The sequence below is a fragment of the Arvicanthis niloticus genome, chromosome 15, assembly GCF_011762505.2.
Source record: "Arvicanthis niloticus isolate mArvNil1 chromosome 15, mArvNil1.pat.X, whole genome shotgun sequence".
In the NCBI taxonomy this organism is placed as follows: Eukaryota; Metazoa; Chordata; class Mammalia; order Rodentia; family Muridae; genus Arvicanthis; species Arvicanthis niloticus.
This window is the reverse complement of record NC_047672.1, coordinates 36,883,071-36,898,882: the sequence shown is the minus strand read 5'-3', so window position 1 is coordinate 36,898,882 and position 15,812 is coordinate 36,883,071. Positions and strand designations below refer to the sequence as shown.

The following is a 15,812-nucleotide window of genomic DNA, read 5'->3' as shown; positions in this document are numbered from 1 at the left end:
AAAATCAAGATGTGTCTACAGACATGTTACATGTTTTCTACTATAAGCTATTTTGAAAGTTTAAACCATAGTGACGTGATGCATTTGAAAAACAATATGGACATGCCAATTGACTACCTACAGGAATGTATGTATACACATTTGTATATATAATACGTTGACAAGTCTCAGGAAAATAGTTTTAGGCTAAAAGCTTTATTAAGGTTTAAAGGGGTTGTTGTAGAAAGACACAATAGAAATGCTAGGAAGATAAAACAAGAGAGACACAGAAATTAATTTCCTATTATTTGTTCATCTATAATTCTCAAAAGGTTTAACACCAGATTAGACTTACTTGAGCAAACTCCCGTTTATTCTCTGAGCTTTCCCCTTGATAATTTAGACCACATTTCTTTGACTAAGTCTTCTAGTGTTGATTTTGTTTTTCTACTCCTTTCTGCCTCCCTCTTTGCTGTTGTATGGTGGTTGTATATTGAGTTAAAGGGAAATCTCACAGGAGAGTTGTCTTTTATGTGTCTATAAGTGCCATGTACCCTTACAACCATTATAAATAAATAATCATCGTCATTGGGGATCAAATAAAGCATAAAAATGTCAACCTTTCAAGGAAAAATGAGTTAGCTTCCTTTCTCTAACTGTACCTTAGAGGAGCATTCTTATAAAATTGGAGAAACTTTTCAAGAAGTATGTTATTTAAGTTAAAAGAGAGAAAGAGAGAGAAACAAAGGGTGATGCTTCCATCTAAGGGTAAACAATTTTCCTGAATTGCCTGGTTTGAGCAGTGGAAATTTTGTGTACCAGAAAACTCATAATGCCAGGAAAACTGGAGAAGATGGATGCCTCATATCATTCTTCTTTCATACATGGAAAGCAAATGCCTTTGACTAAAAATTACATATAATGAAACTTTGGGGCAAAAATATCATAAATAGTAATAGAAAGTTATTTCCCATGTCAAGGTCCTATATTCCTATTTTTAAAAGTTTATGTTTTAGACATTGTTTATTCAAATTTGATTAAATATACATCTTAAGTGAAAGATTTATGTAAAGGAAATATTTTCCTTTAAATTCACATTTATTTTGGATAAATCTCTGATATTTATATTTTCATTATGTATTATAGATAAAAGTTGCATTTTTTTCTCAGACATACAGGTATGTGGTAAGTTGAAGAATATAGTGTTATGAAGTCAATTACTTCTTTTTCAATGAACATCTTAAGAATGTTCCAGAGCCTTGCCTTTGCCTGTGTGGACCATCTATGTTTTGAACAAAAGAAGTAGTTAATAGACAGTGGAACTCTCAAGTTCAGTTAATGTGCTCCTAAATTACAATGCAAGCACAATCCTATTCTCCAAGCAATTGACCAAATCCCTTATCTCTCTGAAGTTAAAGTATATTTTCCATATTTAATAGCTTATGAAATGTAAAAATTTCCCTTGATCAAAATGAGCAATGTTTCTGGGACAGTATTAAAAATGTTCACTCATGGACACAATTATCTGCCGAGTGCTCTGTAGTTCCAAAGAGGAATAGCACACGACTCTGCCTTCAAGAGGTTCACAGCCTTTTCAATGTGAAAATAAAATGAACATGTTCATGACTGCTGTGTACAATATAATTCTATATGTACAACTGATGACTTCATTATACTGTTAAAAACAATTATAAAAGTGTAGTTTGATCATGAGTCTATGTGTTTAATCTCTCATTAATAATCCACATTTTTAAGCTTTTCTTCTTGGTACTATGGAATATTGCCTATGAGCTGTGAACAACAAATGAAGGCGATAAATATCACATGACATTCATTGTATTAGGATGTAAAGACAATGACCAGGTGCTCAAATGTATAAAATTTATTTGTCACAAATAGGAACAATTATTAACAAAGAAATGGGCGAATGAGGTGAGTCACCTCCTGAGAGGTTCTGAGGGCTATATAAGTTACTCACATGGGGTGAGGCTGGACAAGGGCTTTGCAAAGGACATATCTGTTTCAGTGTTCTGGTTCTTTCCAAAACATTCTCTAGTACTTTACTTAAGTAGTCACTGATATGCATGTGCTGTTCTTGCTAATTATTTTGAGATGCAAATACTAAAATTTACATCATTTTCCAAGTCTTTCATACTTTATCCCTTTGATACAATACCCTTTTTCTTAATTTTTTTTTAAGTTGCCCCATCAGACTTGGTATTTAATACTGTTTTTCCTCCTGCAACATTTTTATTATTTCTTTGATCCTGATTCCTATTCTTCTTCTAGTACAGCATATAGGTAGGTGGGAAAGGAACTAATTAAAATAAGGAGAATATCCAGGGAGAATCAAGAATTACATAGGTAATTTTAATTTGCTAGAGCATATTATATGTGATCTTACTGCTTAAAAAATAGATATACTAGAAAAATAGATATTTTTAAATAGCAACCATGTGCTTGCCTCCATCTTAGGTGATGACATCACTAGGGAGAAAGCAACTATGTGACTAGCAGCCATCTTTACTAAGGTTAAGGGATACATGCCCTGTAACTTCACTAGCAGCTTGGTTAAGATGACCAGTTGGAATAAAGCAACAATTATAAAATTTCCTAGTCCTACTGAGCCTTCTGCTTATTGTTGCATTTCTTTTTTAGACTAAGGAGACAGTAACAGGTCTACAAAGTATCTACTCAATATATCTAAAGGTCTACTCAAATTAACAAAAACTGACTAAGAGTTCTACTTCTAACTATGTTTTTGCTAACTGTTTTCAATATCAGGCTTCAAGAAATTTAAGATAAGAAACTATATGTTTGATAAGTTATATATATTTGAAAAATAGGGTTTAAAAATTCTGAAAGCATACTCATGTTAATAGTAACTGAGGAAAAGGTAGATGTCTAGCCTCTTGAGCCCTGCTAACTTTATTAAGTTTTAGGTATTTGTCTAGCTTCACGTCTTTGTTTACTTCACTAGGCTATAGCTATTTGGATAAACTAAGTCATACAAAATAAAACCACCCCTTCAATATTCTATGATAGTACACTATAAAAGGATAAAGCTACCAGTTTCTCTGTGGACTATACTTATGGTTTAAAGTTCTATTTGGATGCTAAAGGCTCTTCAAGTAAATCTCCAACTCAATTTTTAAGGTTCAAACTTAACAGAAATAAAGATGTAAAATCCTAATCTTACAAAAGTAACTAATGTGTTGTAAACTGTTAAAGATAACTAAGGTGTGTAAGTTAATGGTCAGTTATCTCATAAAGGCTCAAATTCTTCAATGTTCTCAGAACTATGTTTATAGCTAAGCAAAATTCAAATGTAATTCATTTACAATAACAAGCTGTATTTAGCTTCTACTATGTGTTTTCATGGTTAAGCCTAAAGAAAGTAACTAAAAACAAGTACATTTTGTTTAAATCAGGATACTTAATAGATAATGGTCCTCAAACTCTTTAGAGAGCTGTTGAATATGACATTTAAAGGATTAATATATAATAATAAAAAAGCTTTCCATGATAGACAGAAATGTTACCTCGAAGTGTAGACCCTAAGTTCTCCCAAGAACATGAAGGGCACAGACTTCTAAACCTGAATTATGGTAACACTTAGAACCAAGCAAACCTGTTCCATACCTGGCCTGCTTCCAGGGTCTTGCCCAAAGTGTAGACACCTTTGGGTTAGTTGTCCTACTCGGCCTGGCCCAGTTAGGTCAGTTTTCCCACATTTCTGGGTCAGGGAGCCGAAGGCTAATGTTGAAGATTTAGTATGTGGTACCTGAAGAGCAACTACCTCTACTTCACCCTCCTCCCCTAGACACACCCATTCCCCCCATTGAAGCCATCGAGACCACAGGATCCTAGGGTAACTGCCCACATAGTGGTCTCTGTCCCGTTAATTGTTACATAGTCCAATAAATGATACATTGGCTTATATCCCCAGCTGTAATTTATCCTGCATAGGTCTTTGATAGCATTGCTGACAAGGCTAACTGTACGTCTGCCAGTTTAACTGCAACAACATACTATCTTTTTCCCAGCTCTGCAGCTGCTTCTCAGTTCATTGTTGCTGAAGTCCCTAGGTGTGTTGAGAAAGGCAGCTGTTTACCTGTAAGGACACACTCACAGAAGGGTTTCAAAGTAACTTGTTATCACTGCTTTGTTTAAAGGAATTTGCTTTCCAATGACTGTTCTCAATAATCAACCCTCTGTGTCCCATGGTAAATGGTTACATAAAACAAAAAGGTTCAAAGTTTTTGAAAGTTGTGTCTAAGAAAGTTATTTAAGCTGTGTAAATGCAGGTTGTAAAGGTATAAGAAACTGATTTAAAGTACATAAAAAAAGAAGTTCAGAGTTTTAACATTAATCAATAGAGATTATTAAATTACAAATCTAACCTTGGTAAAGCACTGATTGCTATTACTATGGTCACAAATTCAAATTTTTTCTACTTTATTTGGTTGTCTTCTAAGTGTAGGTAAAATGTGCTTCTCACTGGGCTGGAAACATCTTTGTGCAATCTATATATAAATCCTTTGGACAGAGGAAAAATGTTAATGTTTTTACCTAATACCATATTCGGATCCCTGAGCTTTTATTATGAGTTAAAGGCAGGAGTCTCATTTTTTTTGTTGTTGTTGGTTTTGTTTCTATTTTTTCTACAATGTGGATTTCAGTACAAATTACAAATAGTGATAATGCTAATACAGTTAAACTTTTATCTCTTTTTGTAACCTTAAAAACTATCAATCATGTAAGCTTCAGGGTGTTGATTTGGATACACTCTCACAAGTCAGATACACTCAGATAAACACTTCTAAATTTCCCCACCTACCTATTCCTGAGGGTGGGGTATCCCCCCCCCCCACTGGTCTTTGAGCTCCCCCTAACATAACCTTGGGTTTAAAAGTTTCAAATACACACCCAAGATAGAAATTTCCCTGTAATCTCCTTAACTTTACCTTCTTTCCCTAGTTTCTCTCTCCCGACAGGTTTCCAGTCAACTCCAGACTGCTTCCAGGCAGTCTCACCAGATCTATGTATATCCTAGACTACTTCAAAGTGGCCTTTACTTCCCGAGCCCCAGGTGGTTCCACAGAACTGGAGCAGTGAGCAGAATAGCCTGCAAGTCTGTTTGTCTCTTTCTTCCTGTCCTTTGACCATCATTCCAGCCGTCCTGGGCTCCAGCCGGGACACCTCAATTTCAGCAGGAAGTAGTTATAGATTACTTTGGTCTTTTCATCAACAAAAGCCAGGAAGGTTGGTCTGAAACCCAGAACAAGCCTCACTCAGTATCTTCTCCAAATACTTTTCACCCTGCTTCTTCCACTAAACCTCTTCCTACCAGAGACTGGGCTTCAATTCCCTCCAGCCCCCAACCTCATCCCTAGATAATGCAGACTTTTTGGCTACTTCAGTCTCTTGGCCTGGTCTGCCTTTCTGGTCGGCTGCTCCTCTGTTTTTTTTCTCTACCCTTCTCTCCTCTCAAAGTCCAGTTTCATCTGCTGGACTCTTCCCTCCACCTGTTTTCTCCCTACATCGACAATAAAAATCTCCACATTTTAGGAGTAGCCACGTCCTCATTTTATTTCTTTTCTTCATTCTTTTGTTCTACTTTTCAACCCGTATTGTTGGTGTCTTAATTTCTGAGTCAAGTGAGCAATTAACTTGCCATGTGCTTTACTTTAAAATCCTGCAAGTTTCCTATTCAAAATGAGATCTTTTGGTTTAGTGCCCAATTATCTTTTTTTTTCAGTCAAATGAGTTAGTTTTCAGTACTGTAAACTATCATGATACTTGATAACACTGTAAATCCTGAGATTTTGTTATTTGCTGAAAAGCCCTGTTTCAAATTGTGATGTGGCTCAGCCCTTACTACACACCTTTAATTTCTCTGGCTGGAATATAGATACACCCTAAGTAGACACCTTTAATCCCAACACTGACAGTAAAGTTAGTCTATAGAAGGAAACACTCATGTTTAAAAGTGATGTCTAATTGATTGGCAGACAACGGGATGAATTAGAGAAAGATTTGACAGAATAGGATGTGCCCAACTCTCACAAGAAGGCAGAAGAAAGAGAAACTACTTACTTAGCAAAGTAGAGAACTAGAAAAAAAGAAGAAAGGCAGAAAGGCAGTTTTACTGGGACAGTTATGGAGAGACAGGTTACAGAAAAAGAACAAGCTAGACACAGATGAAGATGGAAAGAGCCAGGGAATGAGAAGGATCCAAAAGTTTAGAACATATTATCAAAATTAGCATGATGTCAGCAGAACAATTCAGAAGCGGCTGACAGGGCTGACAGAGAGAAGCCAGATTGAATCAGTCAGCTTGGAGAAGGGTGTTGAGCCAGAACAGCTGAATTGAACCAGACAGCCAGAGTTCAGAAAGAACTAGGAAGGGGTGAGCTTATTTAGCAGCAAGTCTTGGCTGAATACATTCTAAGCCTAGATTAGATTATATGAAGCTAGAAGCTTTCAGGACTAGACCTAGGTTAGCAGACTGAGGCAGTAAGCCTTAGAAATGACAATTATATCAGGTGTGTAAGGATACTTACAATCCTATAATAGTTAGTTCAATTAATTTCATCTCTACCCAGCAGACTTCCACAATAGTTAGTTAGGAAGTTTTATCAATAACTTTCCATAGTTATGATTCTATTTTCATGTATAGAATTCTTTATCTTGAACAATGCAAAACTCGTTCAATATATCTAGGCATAAAAATACCAATTTACTGAAAAATTCTAGCAAAAAGTTTACTCATCTTAGTAATGACCTATTTAATAAATAAATAAACTTACTTTGTTTGATTTTAATGCACTTTGAAGATATTTTACTTTTTTTTAAAAAAGGACAATTTTAATACATAAATTTTTTTCACAAACAAACCTTAACATATGTTCATTAACATTTTTTACTATACATAGACATTTAATTGCCAATTAAATGTAGAAATCTGGTATTGTTTTAGAAGTAGAAAAAAACAAAAGTATTTTATACTGAGCAATTAAATTTATTTAAGGATACTTAAACTTACTCTTTTAAGTGACCCTTTACTTTTAAGTGTTTGAAAATTGCACATATATCTGGATGTTAATAAATTTGTATTTGAATATACTCTCAGATTTTCACTGTTTTGGTATGAATTTGTTTTGAAATTTATCCTTAGTTTACATCTGGATAAAGATATTAGCAAAGAACATGCACACACATGGCTACTAAGATGACCACAGTACGGATCTAGTGAAAACAGTTTAATAATCTAATTTTGCCTCTATTTTTGATCAATTCTTAACTGTTTTTTGTTGTTGTTGATATAAATGTGCAAAAAGAATTGGCCTATTGAAAAAATTCCTACTGCCTTTAATGTCTTACATTGTTATCTTTGCTATAGACTTAAAGATAAATGCACCAGTAATAGTCCTTTACATCTCAATAAAAAGAAAAACAAAGCCCAAGATAGTGGAACAGACATGATGAACATGGTAGGAGGTAAGTTGTCTCTGTTCCTGACATGGGAAGCTTCATGGTCCCCAGAGAATTTCACACCTGCTTTAGATGTTTATTTTTAAAGTTAATGTGTACCCATTGTAGTAGGAATGTGACTTTTCCCCTAAATATTCCTTTCCTGGTGTCTTAACTTTTACTGTGGCAGTATTAAGAGGAGGTGGCTCCTTTAAAAGTTGAATTCTAATAGGAGATAACTAAGTAAGTCATTGGGTAATCACTCCAAATCCAAAAATGCTAGGTCTTGTGGGCTGAGTTCCCAGGGCAACAAGTTGCTATAAATGATCACCTCTAACCACCTAATAACCCCATGTGTTCTCTTGTATACGTATGTATTCCAGCTACCGTGATGAAAGAAGCCCTCTCAGACTTTGGTAAAATCCAGCACTATAATCTTGAAGTCCTAAAGAATTAGAGTAACCTTGATTATTTATTCAGAATTTTGTTTACAGAAAGGAAAATAGACTGAAACAGTAGCTTGTTAAATAAATTCTATCAATGTTGATTGAATCTTGTCATCCCACTATTTAAGGTGATATTTAACTTGCTTTTTTTCTTCTCCTTCCCCTTTTCTTTTTTTCTTTTCTATTAATAACATTATAATATATATCAAAATCTTCATGCACAGACTCCTCAATATTTTTTAAAAGATTCTTAAGATATGAAGTCTTCTATAGAGAATTTATATATTTTAATCTCTAATAACTTTGTAACTGTTCTTTAAAGGTACACATAGAGTTCTGACTTCCAGTAGTAATTCATAGCTATACTCATTTTGTATAGAATACTTTTAAGAACTGAGAGAGTTCGTAGTCTAATATAAACAGTCCCTGTATGAGAAGAGTAGAGAAAAGAGAAGAGAAGAGAAGAGAAGAGAAGAGAAGAGAAGAGAAGAGAAGAGAAAACACGGGAAGGGGGAGAGGATGGGGAGGGAAGGGGGAAGAGAGAGGGAGGGGAAGGAAGAGAAGGAAAGAAAAAGGAAGGGAAGAGAACAAAGTGGAGGGAAGGAGAGGGAAAGGGAAGAAAGGGAAGGGAAAGGGAAGGAAGGGGAGAGGAGGGAAGGAGACACAGAAACAGAGACCCACATGGAAATACTCTGTAATAATAATGGCAGGCTGCAGTGATATGTCTATAGTGAAGTAACCACAGAAACTAGGATAGAAGCACAAAACAGATCCTCTCATTCAAAGTCTTCAGTATGAGACAAATATGTCAACACTTGGCTTGACACATTTACCCTCCAGAATCATGAGAGATGATGAAATTTAAACTTGGGGATCCTCTGGTTAGTGGCAATTGATGCTACCAACATACCATTCTTCTCCATTACCCATTTCCTACAGGGAAAAAACAAAACAAAACAAAACAAAGACAAAGACAAAACAAAAAGACTGCTTTAAAAAAGTTAAGTGGCAACTGGTCTTACAAAAAAGTGGGAAAAAAAAGATTTTTTTTTTCTAATATGGGTAGAAGGACCTCCTGAAGAACTGTAATAAGAGATGAAGGACTCAAAGCCACATGTCCAGGCCAGGTTGGTAGATAAAAGAGACAGAACAAAGCAGGAGGGCTTAAGTTTTCATGTAAATAATCATCCACTAGGTGAGATGAAAACATCAAAACAGCAGAGGTGGTGGGTTGTTTAAAGCCTTAATGAATCAAATGTTTGGGACTGAAGGAGCAGAGACCAGGTAACATTAAAACAGAAATCATGAATAATGGAAGGAGGAAGAGGGCGTATAATGAAGCTGAAGCTGCTCACTCCCTTGTACCACAGCCTCTTTTATTTCTGGTTGCTCACAGAGAAACTTCACTGCTCTCTAATCCTCGCCTTATGCTTATAGGTATTAAAATCTAAAAACAAATAGCTCACTACTATGGGACTTCCCAAGCAGGGTGCAGACACAGTTTTCTGGCTGAGGAATTTCTTCTATTGATCATTTAAGCCAGAATCTTCATAAAATATTAACATTACAAGTCTTGGTTAGAAGATGTTAACCGCTGAGCGCCTCTGGTGAGATCTGAGCTCATGCTGGACTGTAACGCTAACATAATGCTTTCCTTTTAAGTCAGCAAACACAAGGATACATCTCCTTTAAACTATAGAGGAAAATTTCGAAGGGTATTGTGAAACACCCTGCAGTTATTGAACAGTAAAGAAGTATTTCTCATTTTGGTGCAACACCTAAAAATAATGGTGGTTATTTTCAACATTTCATGGCATTCAGAGCTCAGTGTGATGTTTTGCTCAGAGACCGTTGTAATCCCAAATGAGAAAAAAATATGCAATGCTATAAGAAATAAATACATAATGTTGTAGCTAACCAGAAGTAGATGAATGAATGAGTAAAAAAATTTCAGAGATACATTTCTGCAACAGGACAATAGTTCATCACTTGCTGAAATGTTAAAGCAGATATATGGCTGAAAACCTTAAGGGATATTTTCCTAACTAATGTAAGATAGAAATATCTTCAAAAATGTTTTTGATAATGTATATTAAATGGCGTGATATCCATGATTTTCTAATTTGGTTATTATTTCATTTACTTAAATTACATAAGACTCTTATAAATAAGTTGAATTAAAAAGACTAATATGTTGTGTGTATTCTAGGACATAGATAATAGAAGGACAAGCATATGGTCAAGCGCTATTCCTGGCCAAATAAGAAAGATCAATTATAGATTCAAAGTACACAGGGAAGCACAATTATGAAGTAAGGGAATTTTCTTTAGAGAAGTGAGACATGAGTTGGTGAGCTGACTCTTACAAATTTGGTAGGGTTTCATCAAGCTGTGAGAGGGAGAGAGGAAGGCAAGCAGAGAATGTTGAAATGAAGGCCCCTGGAAAGTAGATTTAGAACTCATGATGTGGTCCTGTGTGATTAGAGTATAGTAGTAATAAATTATACTATCTGTATCTTGCTCTGACAGCTATGTCGAATACAGTTTAGCTTCCTCATGCTACATCTCTTCTGGGATGCTGGGAGTGATGTCCAGGAAGGCACAGACTGACAATCGTCAGAAAAGAGTCGCAAGGTACCTGAAAATTTAGTTTGTTATGTGAAATATTCCCTGGTTGTGTGTAGTTAAGTAGATTCTGTCTGCCTGTCAGGTAAAGCAGTGTTCCATTGAGAGTGTCAACACTCTCAATCAGCTTCTGTTAGAGTATGGTGGCTAGCTGTACCACTGCTGGAATCCCAGTGAAGTAAAGGATTTTCAAAATAGTAAGAGCAGTGAGTCATAAGGTCAAGATAAATTATTTGAATAGTATTCCTTATGAAGTAGTAAATTATGGAAAATATCAACAAAGGCATAATGTGCACAAATTTGACCTTTTCAAAAAGGTATTATATATAATATATATAATCATATAAATATATGATCAGCATGTCCTCTACAGGACAGTTGCTTAGTCTCAGTACCCAGATGGCAGATTAAAGGGTTTTGTTTGCTTTTCAGGAATTGTCTTTCTTTCGATATTTCTTGACAGATTTTCCCTTCAGATTCTTTTAACATTTGTAATGTAAACCTTTGAAAAACAATGTTTACATTGAGCTACTTGGCCAAGCTATTTGTGCTTGTGTATTGTGCAAGTCTCGGTTTAAAAACTAGATTATTTATTTTCAACATACTGGAAGGAGTTAAAGGGAAGAATTGGGGGAATAAGGTCAAAATGCATTGCATTAAATTCTCAAAGAATTAATAAAACATTTTTACAATCTCTGGCATTAATGTAACCATTGTTTCATTAATTGAATGCTTGAAAATCAATTCGCCTTCCTTTAACCTAATTTCTGGCATAAGATCCACAGAGACCATTCAACTAGCATCAAAATATGATGCAGGAATAAGATAACTGAATTGACACATATTCCTCAGAGCAATTCTATCCACCATTTCTTTTTCCAAAAGAGTTTTGACAACTTGTCAAATGTTTTCCTATAAAAAGTCATCATATGACTGCCTTCATCAAACCACCCATCAGTCCACGCCCATCCAGGCTTGAAATAGAATCAGTTTTTCCTCAATTGGTTTCAGTGTTGTTCGTAAGAATTGGTCAAGTCTTCATAACCTGAGAGGAAAATGGTTTATCACATAAAGCAACAAATGGGACATTTATAATGAAGACATGTATTTCTCCTTTATTACTCCATAGTTTCACATAGGCCCCATGATTTTCTATTTCTATTCTCTTGCGTAGCTGCTGGACTTCCCTGGAGACATTTTTCGTATGATGGAAAGAAGGTGCTAATGTAGATAATGTAGTCTACAGAGTAGAATATCACCACTGGAATTTGGGGGATTATATCTATCTATCTATCTATCTATCTATCTATCTATCTATCTATCTATCATCTATCCAACTACCTATCTAATCAGAGAAACAACCTCTCTGTTCTCTCTTCAGTTTCAGAGTATTACATAGGATTCATGGCTCAGAGTCATAACTAAACAGATTCAATGAGTAAGTTCTTAATAAAACCAACTTCACTCTGGTGAGGACCCTTGTCATATCTTTCCTTGGTTTTTAATATGTTAATTCTATCAAAGTGAAATGTGCTGTGTTGTATCCCTTGTTTTTTTTTTTTAGACAAAAATAATGCCAAGCTGTTTGTAAAACAAAAGTCTCACATTCTACAAAACATGTTTTAGACTGGTCTAAATAGTTCTTTAACAATTTCATAGTCAGTTTAGTATTTCAAAACCATAATTATAAAGATCATGTTAAAATTTATTTCCATCACTTGTAAGGATAAAAATGATAAAAATTCAGTCTATTTATGATTCAGGAACTTTTTTGTGCAAGAGGGAATCATATTTAGTTAGTATGAAAACAAAACTAGCACACATTACTGAATATATTAATTATATACTGTGATTTATACCTACACAGTATTTATCTGAAAATTAGCCTTATGTCTTAGGATTTTCATTACTGTGAAGACATACCTTGATCACAGCACCTCTTATAAAGGAAAACATTTACTTGGGGCTGGCTTACAGTTCAGAGGTTTAGTCCATTATTGTTATAGCAGGAAGCATGGCTGTAGCCAGAAAAACATGGTACTGGAAAGGAAGCTAAGATTTTTACACCTGGATCCACAGGCTGCAGCGGAAGAGACGAAACACTGTGCCAGTCTTGAGCTTCTGTAATCTCAAAGCCCACCCTCAGTGACATACTTTCTCCAAGGCCACACCTACTCCAACAAGGCTACAAGACCTAATAGTGCCATGCCCTATTTCCAAGCAATGGACTCTATGAGCCGATTGGGGTTATTTCTTTTCAAACCACCATACTTTACATACTCTTGATCTGAGCTGAGACTCCAGGCCTTGTTGTACAAACAGGGCAGAGATAGAACTCACTCCTTCCATGTAAGACCAGGATTTTTCTAGCTAAGTTGTATGTTCAGCCCAGTATTCAATGACAGGGGAAAGTGGCTTTATCCACTATTTTAGTCTAATTTTCCCCCCAAAAGTTGAAATTTTAAAATTGGCAATAACTCAGAGAGAAATCTAAGTCTTTCCATGTACAATCCTTCTTTAGTTCTCTCTCTGGGAACAGTTTTGCCAGGAAATTTGAAGGATATGAGACAGTCACAAAGTTGAAGGAGCATATTTAGGGCTGGGTGTATGCTTAGCATGAGGACAAAAGTAACAGAGGAATCCTCAGATTCTATATTCATTATACTTTTGACTAAATAATAAAAAGCTTCTGTTGGAAGTGTGAATTCAAACCAGAAATTGTTCCCATGCTAAGGAAGACAGGTTATGTTCAAAATATGTAGATGAGCCCCTTTCTGAAGCCCCCAGGTCCATTGGGTACTTCAATGTACATACCCATCTATGAACCTCTGTACATTAGTGAAGACCATATCCCCTCACTGTGAAGTTTAAAGCATTACTGCCATTGAGACAACCTAGTGCCTAATTTATTTAGTGAGCTGGTATTTTCTTAAGCTGAATGAAGACCTACTATAGGTTAAAACACATCTAGAACATACTTAGAGTTGACACTAAAGAATTCTTAAGTTAGAATGAAGTATTCATTCCAGAACTGGTTATATGCCTTAGGTTATGATTCCAGGATCATTTAGAAGTTCAATGTCAATATATCTAATGAGTCCCTTTCCTGTTTCTATTAGTGTCAATTTTCATACACCATACAATTATTAGTAAAATACAATAATACATAGGCCTATACAATATAAAATATGCAGGCAACAAGACAGATGAAAATAGAACAAATGTCAGAAATATCACCTAAAAAATGTGCCCACTGTAGTGCTTTATCCTTTTCTCGCCCCACTTTTTCCTCTTTACTCATGCATACGAGTATATTTTTGTCTGCATAATTTATACTTAAGGGGAATGTATAATTAATATGAAGAATATATATACACCCCAAACACCTCTAAATCACCCTAGATAGAAAATTTTTGCTGTTAAAATTTTGCAGTGAGGGGGTTGTAGAGATGGCTCAGTGGTTAAGAGCACTGACTCCTCTTCCATAGGTCTTCAGTTCAATTTCCATCAACTACATACATGGTGGCTCACAACCTTCTGTAATGGGCACCAATGCCCTCTTCTGGTGTGTCTGAAGAGAGCAACGGTATTCCCACATACATAAAAAAAATAAATTAAAAAATGTTAGACATGAAAAATATACTTTGATATACAGTATTATGTATAATGCTTTTTACAGAGGCAGGGTGATTTATTTTTGAATGAAATATTACTTATTTAATCATTCCTTTTGTCCAATACTTATATTACAAACAATATGTTTTCTTTCAACTTTAAAGAAATAATTATGTATTAACTTTGTTGTTATACATATTTATATCATCAGGAAATGCTTTACAATGTGAAAATGTCTTTGTTAGACTGTATGAAGTTCTTATATGATACTTTTAAAGACATATGGTAACATATTTTGAGTTTATTTTTTATAGTGACTACTCTTGATCATTTTCTTTATTTTTGATGTAGTTCTTATTAAATATATCTCCTTTATTATTAACAGGCACAAAAAATCTTTGATGTTAACAATTATGCACAATTTAGTGATTTAAAATAACTTTGAATTTAATAATTTCTTATATTTAAAAATATCCATCTTTTCATCAGTATTATTTATTTATTTATTCTTTAATTCTCTTTTTTACATTCAAGTCTTTATCCCCTTCACATCTGCCCCAAACTGCTCCTCATCCCATACCTCCCCCCAAACCCCTACCCCAGTCTTCATGAGGATGTCCCCATCCCCCTACCCCACTCCACCAGACATCCCCACTCCCTGTGGCCACAAGTCTCTCTAGGGTTAGGTGCATCTTCTCTCTCTGAGGCCAGACCAGGTAGTCCTCTACTGTATATGTGTCAGGGGCCTGGTTGGTAGCTAAGTGTCTGAGAGATCTCGGGGTCCAGGTTAGTTAAACTGCTGGTCTTTCCATGGGGCCAGCCTCCATTTTCCTCCTCAGCTTCTTTCAGCTTTTTCCCAATTCAACCTCAGGGGTCCCTGGCTTCTGTCCATTGGTTGGGTGCTAGTATCTGCATCTGTCTCTTTTGGCTGCTTGTTGGGCCTCTCAGAGGGCAGCCAGGCTAGGCTCCTGTCTGCAAGCACACCACAACATCAGTAAAAGGGTCAGGCCCTGGTGCCTCCCCTTGAGCTGGATCCCAATTTGGGCTTGTCACTGGACCTCCTTTCTCTCAGGCTCTTTTCCATTTTTGTCCCTTTAGTTCCTTCAGACAGGAAAAATTCTGGGTCAGGGCTTTGGACTGTGGGATGCCACATCTCTCCATTTGATGTCCTAAAAATATGGGATGCCTCATGAATTTGTGTGTCATCCTTGTGCAGGGGCCACGCTAATCTTCTTTGTATCGTTCCAATTTTAGTATATGTTCTGCCAAAGCGAGCACTCATCTGTATTTTTTATTTTGTATTCCAACAGGTTTTGTAAGCTATAGCTTCACACTATTCGTAGCTCCTTTGCTGAAGCTGATCATTATGTTCAATACAAAGAAGCACAGTCTAGAAAACTCTAATGCTAACTCCGCCTTAAAAACTGCTACCAGTAACTTCCTTCAAGTAAAATTGTAGGCACTATGGCTCATCCTTTTCTCCACGTTGGCCTTCTTACTCTTGCAATTATCTCATCAAAAGGTGGTTAATTTGGAGACTTGTTCTCAGTATCCATACACACTGTCATTCTGAATTGGAATCTGACTATTGGGCACCAGTGACTTCTAAAGAGAATTGATCTAATGAATTCTACTATCAAGTAAAGAGATACTGTAGCATAGAATATGGGT

General features: G+C 35.7%; 1 non-coding gene across 1 annotated transcript; it reads right to left on the bottom strand.

Moving 5' to 3' along the window:
• Positions 1-15,312: 15,312 nt before the first annotated feature.
• On the bottom strand, positions 15,313-15,419 carry LOC117721142 (U6 spliceosomal RNA). The gene has a single exon (XR_004608404.1). It is a non-coding gene; the product is annotated as a U6 spliceosomal RNA (small nuclear RNA).
• Between the last annotated feature and the right edge of the window lie 393 nt (positions 15,420-15,812).